Genomic DNA, 12,522 nt, shown 5'->3' with positions numbered 1-12,522 from the left:
ACCCTGTGGTAGGAAAGGAAAATACTACAGCTTCTCCAGCAGGCCGACTGGCAGTTTCTTATAAAACAAAATGTGCCATTACGGTACGACTCAGTCATTGCGTTCCTGGACACTGACCCCAGAGAAGTAAAGCTACACACACACACACACACACACACACACACACACACACACACCTGTACGAATGATTTTAGTAGCTTTGTTCTGAATAGCCAACATCTGGAAACACCCTTATAGTAGACAGAATACGTACATCCCAAAGATGTCCCTATTCTAATCCCTGGAACCTATGAATATGTTACCTTACATGGCAAAAGGAACGTGAATAAATGAAAACTCTTTTTTTTCCCCCTAATATTTTATTTATTTATTTGACAGAAATCACAAGCAGACAGAGAGGCAGGCAGAGAGAGAGGGGAGTAGGAAGCAGGCTTCCCGCTGAGCAGAGAGCCCGATGTGGGGCTCCATGTGGGGCTTGAGGTGGGGCTCCATCCCAGGACCCGGAGATGACCTGATCCGAAGACATAGGCTTTAACGCACTAAGCCACCCAGGCGCCCCAGTAAGTGAAAACTCTTGAGCGGGGACATTATCCTGGAGTATGTTCATAAACGTGGCCACCGTGCTTGGCCGTTCCTTCTATCTAGAAGTGAAGTCAGGCTGTGGTATGAGCAGTCTATCGCTGGGGCTCTAAGACCCTGCAAAGCCCGTGGTTACTAGAGTTTGCTGTGGTAGAGTAAAAGGGCTGTCAGGAGTCCCTGCTATGTCCTAATTATACAGTCACAGCAGAGTCCTCAAGAGTACTAGAGCAAGGCCATAGTGTCTGCAGCAAAGAAATTTGAAAAGCAGCTCCTAGCCCCCTCCTGTACCCCAGTAGGAAACCAAGTGCCAGACCAAAGAACATCAAGTGACTGAGACTCCTGTGCCTCCTATCAGAAAGGAGATATTCAGCCAGACTAACCAAGTTGTCAACTCGGCTGGACAAAGCAATTCGTCGTTCAATGGACATGAGCCGTTTGGAATTGGGTTACTATAACAGGTCTTGAAGACACGAGGAAGCTGCACAAAAATAATAGATTTGACCTCCGTATCACCTGCTTGTATTGAATCAAAGTTTCGCCCTCTGTTCGTGCCCCTAGCCTTATAAGGAGCATCCTATGATCAGCCGATGAAAGAGGAGAAAACCAAGGCCTGGTTCACAGCTGGGTCCAAAATCTCGGTGCCAACTGGAGACAGATTGCTATTGCTCTAGAACTCCAATGTGATGGGGAGACATCCTGTGCATAGAGCTTCAAACAGAACACCTGCTCATCGACTTGGTGTAAAAGGAGAAGTGGCCTGAGTAAGAATATATATGGACAGGGGCGCCTGGGTGGCTCAGTGGTTTGGGCTGCTGCCTTTGGCTCGGGTCATGATCTCAGGGTCCTGGGATCGAGCCCCGCATCGGGCTCCCTGCTCCGCAGGAAGCCTGCTTCCCTCTCTCTCTCTCTCTGCCTGCCTCTCTGCCTACTTGTGATCTCCGTCTTTCAAATAAATAAATAAAATCTTTTAAAAAAATAAAAATAAAAAAATAAAAGAATATATATGGACACCCGCACAGTAATGAATGGGTGACTGGTTGGAGCAAAACTCCAAGATCTGGGGAAGGAGCACATGAATGGACCAAGGGGAGCAGAAACAAAGTGTGTAGCCTTGGGGTGCCTGGGTGTCTCAGTCGGTTAAGCGTCTGCCTTCAGCTCAGGTCATGATCCCAGGGTCCTGGGATTGAGCCCCGCATAAGGATCCCTGCTCAGCAGGGAGCATGCTTCTCTCTCCCTCTACATCTCCCCCAGCTCAGCTTGTTCTCTCTCTTTCTCTCAAATAAATAAAACTCTGAAAAAAAAAAAAAAAGGATGTAGCCTTTTCTATTCTGTGCCAGTTCCCACCAATGAGAGCCACTCAACAACCAAGTGGATAAGACAACCCCCGCACACACTAGAAATCAGCTAACACTCGTCCTTGTCAGCCTCCATGCTTGCACAGTGTGTCCATGAACAGAGTATTTGTGCTGGCACAATTGGATAAAGCAACACGGGCTTCCTCTTACTAAAACTGGTAGAGCTACTGTGGCTGTGGATAGTCTTATCTGTTAGCATCCAAAGTCAATGCCAGCCCCCCAAAATGCTACATCCCTGAAGGAGACCAACCAGCTATTTGGTGGCAGGATAATTATATTGATTTCTTTCCACCCTGGAGGACTAGCTGTTCATTCTTACTGGATTCAATGCATTTCAGTACTTGGTTGTACTATGCTATGTAGGATCCCAAGACACTAAATCAGTGCCACGAGTCCACTGATAGTGGTTCTGGCAAAGGCATCATAGGCTGACAACACATTTTAGATTTCCAATAATTAAATACTTCTGTGACAACGGTAGTGATAGAAGTAAATGTGATTTTTTATATTGTGTAATGAAATGTGTCAACATTTGGTAAATCTAACTAACTAGGTAAACCAGTATTTTCCAAAGATTTTACAAAATTAGATATGGTATAAGAGCCATTCAAGGTGAAAGACCTATAGATTATAATGGAATGAGTACAGAAAGTTCAGAAAGTTTCATATGCTCCATTACGAGACATTGAAAATTGGGAAGTCCTTAGTATTTCCTAACAATGCTACCATTTCTGGCCCACCTCGTGTCTCTACAGACCAATTTCCATCTAATATCATTTTGCTTCAACCTGAAGAACTTCAGAATCTCTTGAAGTCCAGGAAGGAATTCTCTGAGCTTTTGTTTTTAAACGTCTTTACTTCAATTTCATATTTGAAAGCTATTTCCATTTGATGTAGAATTCTACACTCTTACTTGACGTCTTTTAACACTTGAAGAGGATCCTCTCTGTACTATCTTCTAACTTGCATTGTGTCTGGAGAGAAGTCTGCAATCATTCTTATCTCTTTTTTCTAAAGATTTTTTATTTTTAAATAATCCCTACACCCAGGGTGGGGCTTAAACTCACAACCCCAAGATCAAGAGTCACGTGCTCTACTGGCAGAGCCAGTCAGGTGCCCTGATCATTCTTATCTTTGTTCCTCTGTATAGAACATGTCTTTTTCCCAGTTGCTTTTCAACTCCAGCCCTGAGTTTCAAATAACAATTCAATGATTATGTTCGGCAGTGTGGTTTTTCTTTATGTTTACTTGGGGTCCGTTGTGCTTCCTGAAACTGTGGCTTTTAGTTTTTAATCAAACTTAGAAATTTTTCAGCAATTATTTGAATTCTTTGAAATTTTTTGAAGAATATCCTGTCTTCGGGTATTTGTGCTCCCACTGCTTTCTTCCATCCTTTTGTACTCCAATTTCTCAGGCAAGATCGCTTGATACCATCCCATAGGTCAAATCCTCAGGGTCCAATAACGTTTTTCAGCCTTTTCTTTTTTTTTTTTTTTTTTTAAAGATTTTATTTATTTATTTGACAGAGAACACAAGTGGGCAGAGAGCCAGGCAGAGAGAGAGAGAGCCCGACGCGGGGCTCAATCCCAGGACCCTGGGACCATGACCTGGGCTGAAGGCAGAGGCCTTAACCCGCTGAGCCACCCAGGGGCCCCTTTTCAGCCTTTTCTTATCTGTGCTTCAGTTTGGATGTTTATATTAGACTGTGCCTTCGATTTCATTAATATTTTCCTCTGTAGTATCTAATCTGTGGTCAAACCCATCCAGCGAATTTCTCGCTGCAGGTGGTGTATTTTTCACCTCTAACAGTTCCATTTAGCTTTTTCTTTATATTCTCTTCTAGACACATTCATTTTTTTTAAAGGTTTTATTTATTCATTTGACAGACAGAGATCACAAGTAGGCAGAGAGGCAGGCAGAGAGAGAGAGGGAGGAAGCAGAGAGCCTAATGCGGGGCTCGATCCCAGGACCCTGGAATCATGACCTGAGCCGAAGGCAGAGGCTTTAACCCACTGAGCAGCCCAGACGCCCTCATGTTTTTTTTTTTTTTTTAAATCTTTGAGCAAATTTAGAATACTAATACCAGGTGTTTTATTAACTTTTTAAGATTTTATTTATTTATTTTTAGAGAGAGAGTACAAGAAAGGGAATGCGTGAGCCAGAGGCAGGGTAGAGGGAGAGGCGGAGAATCTCAAGCAGACTTCATGCTGAACTCATAGCCCACCCCAGGGGTTCCATCCCCGGACCCTGAGCTTATGACCTGAGCAGAAACCAAGAGTTGGACGCTTAACTGAGTGAACCATCCAGGCACCCCAGTAACAGGTGTTTTAAAGTTCTTGTCTACTATTTCTGTATTTGTTTCTATTGATGGGTTTACCTCTTTGTTATAGGTCTAGTGATTTTTAATGAATGCTGAACACTATTAATATTACATTGTGGACTATTTGACTTGTATGTTCTTTCTTTAAGGAGTGTGGAAATTTGGCAGGCAGCTAAATTACTTGCAGTTCATTGTGGTCCATTTGAAGTATTGTTGTTGTTGTTGTTGTTTTTAATGTTCAGTTAGCCAACATATCACATCATTTGTTTTTGTTGTAGTGTTCAACAATTCATTAGTTGAGCCTAACACCCAGGGCTCATCACAAGACATGCCCTCCTTAATACCCATCACCCGGAGTTGGTTTTTAAGCTTTGTTAGGATGAGTCTAGAATAGCCTTTATTCTAGGACTACCTTACCTTAATACTAAGGTGCGAGGCTTGTGACGTCTCTACTGATTGCCTGAGTATTGGCTGAGGTCCTTGCTCTCTGGATGGATGAACCTTGAATCTCCCAGCACTGTGTGAGCTCTCTGAGCCGTTCATCCTGTACTCCCCACCGCCCCTCCCCCACCTGTCCCCTGCCAGCTGTACTTTGCCTTGCCTCTTGGAAATGGAACCTATGTGTGCGTGCATTCGTATTCAGCCAAAGACTGAAGAGGGTGTTCTGCAAAATTCTGGAGTTGTTTCTCTGCATATCTCCATCCTGTACAGCAGGAATCGACAAACTTGCCCTATAAAAGACACTAAATATTTTAAGCGTTGCAGGCCACATGTGGACTCTGCCATATATGCATTTTAATAAAAAGCAACTCTTGGGGCGCCTGGGTGGCTCAGTCAGTTAAGCATCTCAGGATCCTGGGATAGAGTCCCACCATCAGGCTCCCTGCTCAGCAGGGAATCTGCTTCTCCCTCTTCCTCTACCTCTCCCTCTGCCTGCTGCTCTGCCTGCCTGTGCTCTCTCTCCCTTTGACTCTGTCAAGTAAATAACTAAAATATTTTTTTAAATGAAAATAAAAAACAACTCTTTAAAACTATGCAAATCAATAAAAAAAAAACAAAAAAAACTGTGTAAATCATTTGAGGCGCCTGGGTGGCTCAGTGGGTTGAAGCCTCTGCCTTCAGCTCAGGTGATGGTCTCAGGGTCCTGGGGTTGAGCCCCGAGTTGGGCTCTCTGCTCAGCAGGGAGCCTGCTTCCCCCTCTCTCTCTGCCTGCCTCTCTGCCTACTTGTGATCTCTGTCTGTCAAATAAATAAATAAAATATTTTTTAATTAAAAATTTTTAAAAAACTGTGTAAATCATTCTTAGTCCTTTTTTTTTTAAAGATTTATTTATTTATTTATTTGACAGACAGAGATCACAAGTAGGCAGAGAGGCAGGCAGAGAGGAGGAAGCAGGCTCCCCACAGAGCAGAGAGCCCGATGTGGGGCTCGATCCCAGGACCCTGAGATCATGACCTGAGCCGAAGGCAGCGGCTTAACCCACTGAGCCACCCAGGTGCCCCCATTCTTAGTCCTATACAAAAACAGCCTGTGTCTGGAATTAGCCCACAAACCATAGCCTGCTAAGCCCTGCTCTACAGGATTCTGACCTGGAAACTCCAGATGCCTGGCCCTCCTGAGCCCCAGTCTGTCTCCTTAACTTAGTGTTATCATTGTGTTCTGTTTGGGCTTCCCTGTTTCATGTGAAAATTGCCTCTGCTTAGGAAGCCAGGATGACTGTAGTGTTCAACTCACTTGCCCTTCTCCCTAGGGTCCTCGTCCTACATTGTCATACAGTGCTAACTCTTAACAACTCTAGTTCTAGCAGAACAACTGGTTTTCCACATATACAATCAGTGGATTTTCACTTTTGATTAAGAGTAATTCCACATCATTAAGAGTAATTCCACATCATTATGTATCTTTTGAATTACCTGTGTCACCTGCAAGAGTTGTGACCTTGGATGTCAACGATTCATGTGTAAATGTATTTGTCAATAATTCGTGTGTAAATGTATTTTTCTTAACTCCTAATGCCAGTTTTCAAATTAAATTTTACCAAACCATACTCCCGCCGTCAGTAGATGAATCTTTCTATTAATCTCCACTCGTCCCAACAGTTATTGCCACAGTTCTGTTTTTTCCCACATGGTGGGCATAAAATTCTATCTTGCTATGGCTTTAATTTGCATTTCCCTAGAGTATATGTTCATGTCTTTCCTGGCCATTTGTGCTGTCTTTTTATAAAATGTTTGTAACATCTGCCCAATTTTATATTTGGATTGCTTTTGAAATACTTCTTATTGAGGTTTTTTTTTTTAAAGATTTTATTTATTTATTAGACAGACAGAGACTACAAGTAGGCAGAGAGGCAGGCAGAGAGAGAGGAGGAAGCAGGCTCCCTGCTGAGCAGAGAGCACGATGCGGGGCTTGATCCCAGGACCCTGAGATCATGACCTGAGCTGAAAGCAGAGGCTTTAACCCACTGAGCCACCCAGGCGCCCCTGAGGTTTTTTTTTTTTTAATGCATGCTAATTCTTTGTTGGTAAATGCAATGCTCCCGATATCATTTCACAACCATAAACTTGTCTTTTCACTTCATTACATCTTTTTCTTTATCATTTATGCTTTTTGTGTCTGCTTTTAAAAAGCTTTCCCTAGGGTCGCCTGGGTGGCTCAGTCACTTGAGCATCTGCCTTCTGCTCAGGTCATGATCCCAGAGTCCCAGGGTCAAGCCCCACATTGGGCTCCTCACTCAGTGGGGAGTCTGTTTCTCACTCTGACCCTCCCCCCTCTCTTGTTCTCTCTCTCTCAAATAAATAAAATCTTTTTTTTTTAAGCCTTCCCTATTCTGAGGTCTTAAAGATATTGTCCTGTATTTTCTTCTAAAAGCTTTAAAGTTTTTTTTTTATGTTTTGTCTTTTAGCCAAGTATTTTTTTGTTTATAGTGAGATAGGAATTCAGTTTTATTTATTTTCCATTTAACCTTTTATCTCAGCATCATGTACTGAATGGCCCATTATTTTTTTTAATTAAAGTATAGTTAACATATTCTTTTTTTTTTTTTAAGATTTTATTTATTTGTCAGAGAGAGCGAGCGAGTGCGAGCACAGGCAGACAGAGTGGAAGGCAGAGTCAGACGGAGAAGCAGGCTCCCTGCGGAGCAAGGAGCCTGATATGGGACTCGATCCCAGGACGCCGGGATCATGACCTGAGCCGAAGGCAGCTGCTTAACCAACTGAGCCACCCAGGCATCCCTAGTTAACATATTCTTAATTACTAGAGATTTTGAGTAGCAGTACATGACAGGATGCATTCTCCCATCTTGACTTCTTCTTTAGGGTTTTGGCTCTTTTTGGTACTCCATATAAACTTTAGGATAAGTTTGACAATTTTTTTTTTTAACCGTTGAAAGTTCTATTCAAATACGCATTGAATCTAAAGAGCATTTGGGGGAGAACTGACATCTGCGTGGTATTGAGCTTCCTTGCTCATGAATTTGGTGCATCTCTATTTAGGTCTTCCTTCACGGCCTTCAATAAAATTTCATAAATTTTCCCACAAAGTCACACACGTCTTTCAGAAACACAATTTTACATTATTCTCCTAGTCAACAATCTTATCAAATTGTTTTATCAGTTTTGATAATTCATAGATTCTTTGGGGGGGGTTCTATATTGAAAAAAAGAAAACCTACAAATTAGAAGTTACTGTGTGACACAGTCATGCTTTTAAATATTTGCTATTACTTGTTTCTTTACTCACTGTGTTCATTAGGATACAGGCTAAGGTGCGGTAACAGAGATGTCCCGATATACAGTTTCTTTCTCTCTTGCTTCACAGTCTAAACGTAGGCAGCCAAGTCCAGTTCTGTCACCCTTCACACGGGCACACCTCTCAACATCCAAAACTGCATCTCCATCTTTCTCCTCTTCCAATTTAGAAAGGGGAAAGAGCCAAAAACCATACTCGTGTCCCTTTGAAGGACATCTCCCCAACAGCACATACTTCTACTTACCTCTCATGGAACATAACTTAAATCCATGGTCACCCTAAGCTTCAGGGGAAGCTGAGAATGGCAGTTGTTAGGTGCATAGGCACCCAGATCTCCTGGGATCCACTCTACCTGTTCTGGTGTACCTACCTGCCAACTGCTCTGGGCATTGTTACTAGGAATTCACACCTGCATCCTTCTGAGGAGGTTTCCCCTCGAGATCATGGAGCCACAGGACGGAAGGTGATGAGGAGTTGCATTCCTACCTCCCAAACCTCCAGTCAGCCTACAGCCAAAGACAGAGTGGGGCAGGGTACAAAAGCCCAGCTCCCTTGCCTTAAGTCTGGATGAATTCTAGAACATAGATACCAGGATCTTGCTCAGCCTAGACTTCACCTGTAATCACATTCTTAGTAAATTTCTTGACCTTTCCTATCCTGCTTCCCTCACATCCCTATAGGTTTTTCTTGAAAATAACTCTCTCTCTTTTTTTAAAGATTTTATTTATTCTTTTGACAGACAGAGATCACAAGTAGGCAGAGAGACAGGCAGAGAGAGAGAGAGAAGCAGGCTCCCTGCTGAGCAGAGAGCCAGATGCGGGACTCGAACCCAGGACCCTGAGATCATGACCTGAGCCGAAGGCAGAGGCTTTAACCCACTGAGCCACCCAGGTGCCTCGAAAATAACTCTCTTAATAAGTTACTTGAACACGAATGCCTGCCCCCAAATTTGCTCATAGCCCAGTAGATGCTGGAGCTGGCTTGTCCCAGCTCATGAAAGCAGACTCGTGATTGTCAGGAATTTTATGAGCTGGCTGTTAAGCACGGTCATTATTAAAATTTAAATTATAAAATCTATAATTAAAGAAGTTACACTAAAAACAGAGGTAATAAATACTCCAAATTCATTACATCCTAGTTATTTTCCTGAATTTTCTAACTACCTGTGCTCTTGAGGTTAGGGCTACTATAGCTGTATGGTAGAACTTCTATCTAACGGTATACTTCTCTTCCCAAGTCCAGATGCAGTAATGTGATGTCGGTAGCTTGAAATCAGTCATGGGGCGGGCACCTGGGTGGCTCAGGTGGTTAAGCGTCTGCCTTCGTCATGATGCCCAGGTCCTGGGATTGAAGCCCTGCATTGCATCAGGCTCCTTGCTCAGGGGGGAGTCTGCTTCTCCTCCCTGCTCTGCCCCTACCCTCTGCTTGGGCTCTCTCTGACACCCTCTCTCTGCCATTCTTTCTTCTTTCTCAAATAAATAAACAAAATCTGGAAGGAAGGAGGGAAGGAAGGAAGGAAGGAAGGAAGGAAGGAAGGAGGGAAGGAAGGAGAGAGAAAAAAAAAGAAAGAAGCCATAGTGGAAGTATTTATACTATGGAAATCTAATAAATGTTACAAATCTGGGCTTTTTTCCCCCTCCAGAGCTGCTTGTTAAATATCTGCTGGCACAACACTAGAATGACCTAAAACATCAGGTCATTTCATAAGACATGTATCATTCAAGAGGAAGAGAATAGACATTGGGGCCAAACTAGAATATGTCATATTAGCCTTTTTTTTTTTTTTAACTAGGAAAAATTTGCATATGGTTAAATAGACCTTAAGTGCACAATCTACTTTTTAATTAATATATATATCCAGGGCACCTGGGTGGCTCAGTGGGTTAAGCCACTGTCTTCGGCTCAGGTCATGATCTCAGAGTCCTGGGATCAAGTCCCACATCGGGTTCTCTGCTCAGCAGGGAGCCTGCTTCCCTCTCTCTCTCTCTGCCTGCCTCTCTACCTACCTGTGATCTATCTCTGTCAAATAAATAAATAAAATCTTTAAATATATATATATATATATATATCCATATAACCACCACTTTGATCAAGCTATAAATCATTTTGAAACCCCAGAAAATGCCTTTGTGCCCTCCTCACATGCATCATAAGCAACCAGTGATCACCCAGTGTGCCTATATGGTCTTCATAGAAATGGAATCAGAAATCTGTATTCTTTGAGTCTGGCTTCTTTCACTCAACATGTTTTTTAATTTCCATCCATGTTCTTGGGTCTATCAACAGTGTATTCTTTTTTATTGCCAAGTAGCATTTTCACTGATTATCATTTATCAGTTGGCAGACACTTGAGTTGTTTCCAGATTCTGGCTATTATGAATAAAGATGCTATGAACGTTCATATATAAGTCTCTGAGTGGATATTTCTGCTCTTTTTGTGGCTTCGGTTTTTCCCTTTCTTAACAGTGTCTTTTAAGGAGCAGAATATTTTCATTTTGATGAAATCCAACCATTTATTTTCTTGTGTAGGTCATGCTTTTTGTGTCCTGTCTAAGCAATCTTCGCCAACTCAAGGGTCACAGAGACTTTTCTTCCTTGTTCTAGAAGTTTTCTAGATGTAGACTTTCCGTGTAGTTCTATAATCCATTTTAAGTAATTTTTTACATGTAATGCAAAGTTAAGATTCAGAGATTTGTTTTGTTTTGTTTTTACATAGGAATCTCCCATTGTGCCAGTTATCATTTATTTAAAAGACTATCCTTGGGGCGCCTGGGTGGCTCAGTTCATGATCCCAGGGAACTGGGATGGAGCCCAGCATTGGGCTCTCTGCCTGGTGGGAAGCCTGCTTCTCCCTCTCCCACTCCCCCTGATTGTGTTCCCTCTCTTGCTGTGTCTCTCTCTGCCAAAATAAATAAATTAAACCTTTTAAATAAGTAAATAAATAAAATTTAAATAAATAAAATACTGTCCTTTTCTACATTGAATTGCCTCCGTACCATTGTTGAAACCAATTTTCCATATATGTGTGGAGCTATATCTAGACTCTCTATCCTGTTCCACTGACCCATATGTCTGCCCTTGTGCCAATACCATTCTGCCTTGACTACTACACTTCTATGGTAAGTCTTGAAGTATAAGAGTTTTCTTTTTATTATTATTATTATTCTATATCCTTTGATTTTCTGTATACATTTTAGAATCAACTTGTCCATTTCTACACAAATCTCCACCTTGAGAAACAATAACTAGGGCACTGTAAAATTGGTATAAGAATATACAGATAAACATATATATATATATATATATATATATATATACACACACACACACACACACATATATATACATACACACACACACAAACAGATAAGGAACTAAATAGAGAATCCATAAAGAGATGCACATATATGATGTCAATTTTGGACGAAGCACCAATGTAAGTCAATGTGAAAATAAATGTATTTCCAGCAAATGGTGCCGGAACTGGATAAGCATTAAAGATACAGAAAAATATACTTTCATCCCTGTGTCTCATACCATCTCCCAAATTAGTTTGTAGACCACAGACCTAAACATGAAAGCTAAAATTATAAAGTTTCCAGGAGAAATAAATAGAAGAAAAAGCCTCACAGCCCCCAGCTAAAAAGTGAAAAGAGTCACAGACTTAGGAATCTACTCAGAATACAGGAAGGCTACTTAGAAGTCAGCAATTAAAAAAAAAAAAAGCATCCTATTTAAAGATGGACAAAAGAGCTGAAAACATACTTCATAGAAGATATGCATATGACCAGTAGTACATAAAAAGATGCTCAACATCATTATCTACAGGGAAACAGAAATAAAAAACCTAATGATGTACCATTTCATACCTATTAGAATTGGGGAAAAAAAGAAAAAAAAAAGCCTGAGGACTGATGAGGGTATGGATCAACTGGAACTCTCATTTATTGCTGGGAGTAGCGTAAAATGGTACAAATAATTCGGAAGACTCTTGGGAAATTTCTAATAACATTATCCTTTCGTTAATCTCATGAGCCAGCAGTTCTGCTCCTAGGTTGATTCCCAAAAGAAGGGAAAGTATATAGATACAAAAAAATCTTGTACTAGAATGCTTATTAGCAGCTTCATTCATAATACCCCAAACTGGAAACAACCCAAGTGTCCATCAAGGAGACTAAGCCAATGGTGGAATGTTTGTGTGGGAATATTACTACTCCCCAATAAAAAAGAATGAACTAGGGGCACCTGGGTGGTTCGGTCAGTTAAGCATCTGGCTTCGACTCAGGTCATGATCTCAGGGTTGGGAGATCGAGCCCCGGATCAGGCTCCCTGCTGGGTGTGGAGCCTGCTTGACTCTCTCTCTCGGGGCGCCTGGGTGGTTCAGTGGATTAAAGCCTCTGCCTTCAGCTTGGGTCATGATCCCAGGGTCCTGGAATTGAGCCCCGCATCGGGCTCTCTGCTCAGCGGGGAGCCTGCTTCCTCCTCTCTCTCTCCCTGCCTCTCTGCCTACTTGTA

Source organism: Mustela nivalis (assembly GCF_964662115.1).
Source record: "Mustela nivalis genome assembly, chromosome: 1".
Classification (NCBI taxonomy): Eukaryota; Metazoa; Chordata; class Mammalia; order Carnivora; family Mustelidae; genus Mustela; species Mustela nivalis.
The sequence above is the reverse complement of the archived record's forward strand: the minus strand, read 5'-3'. Positions refer to the sequence as shown.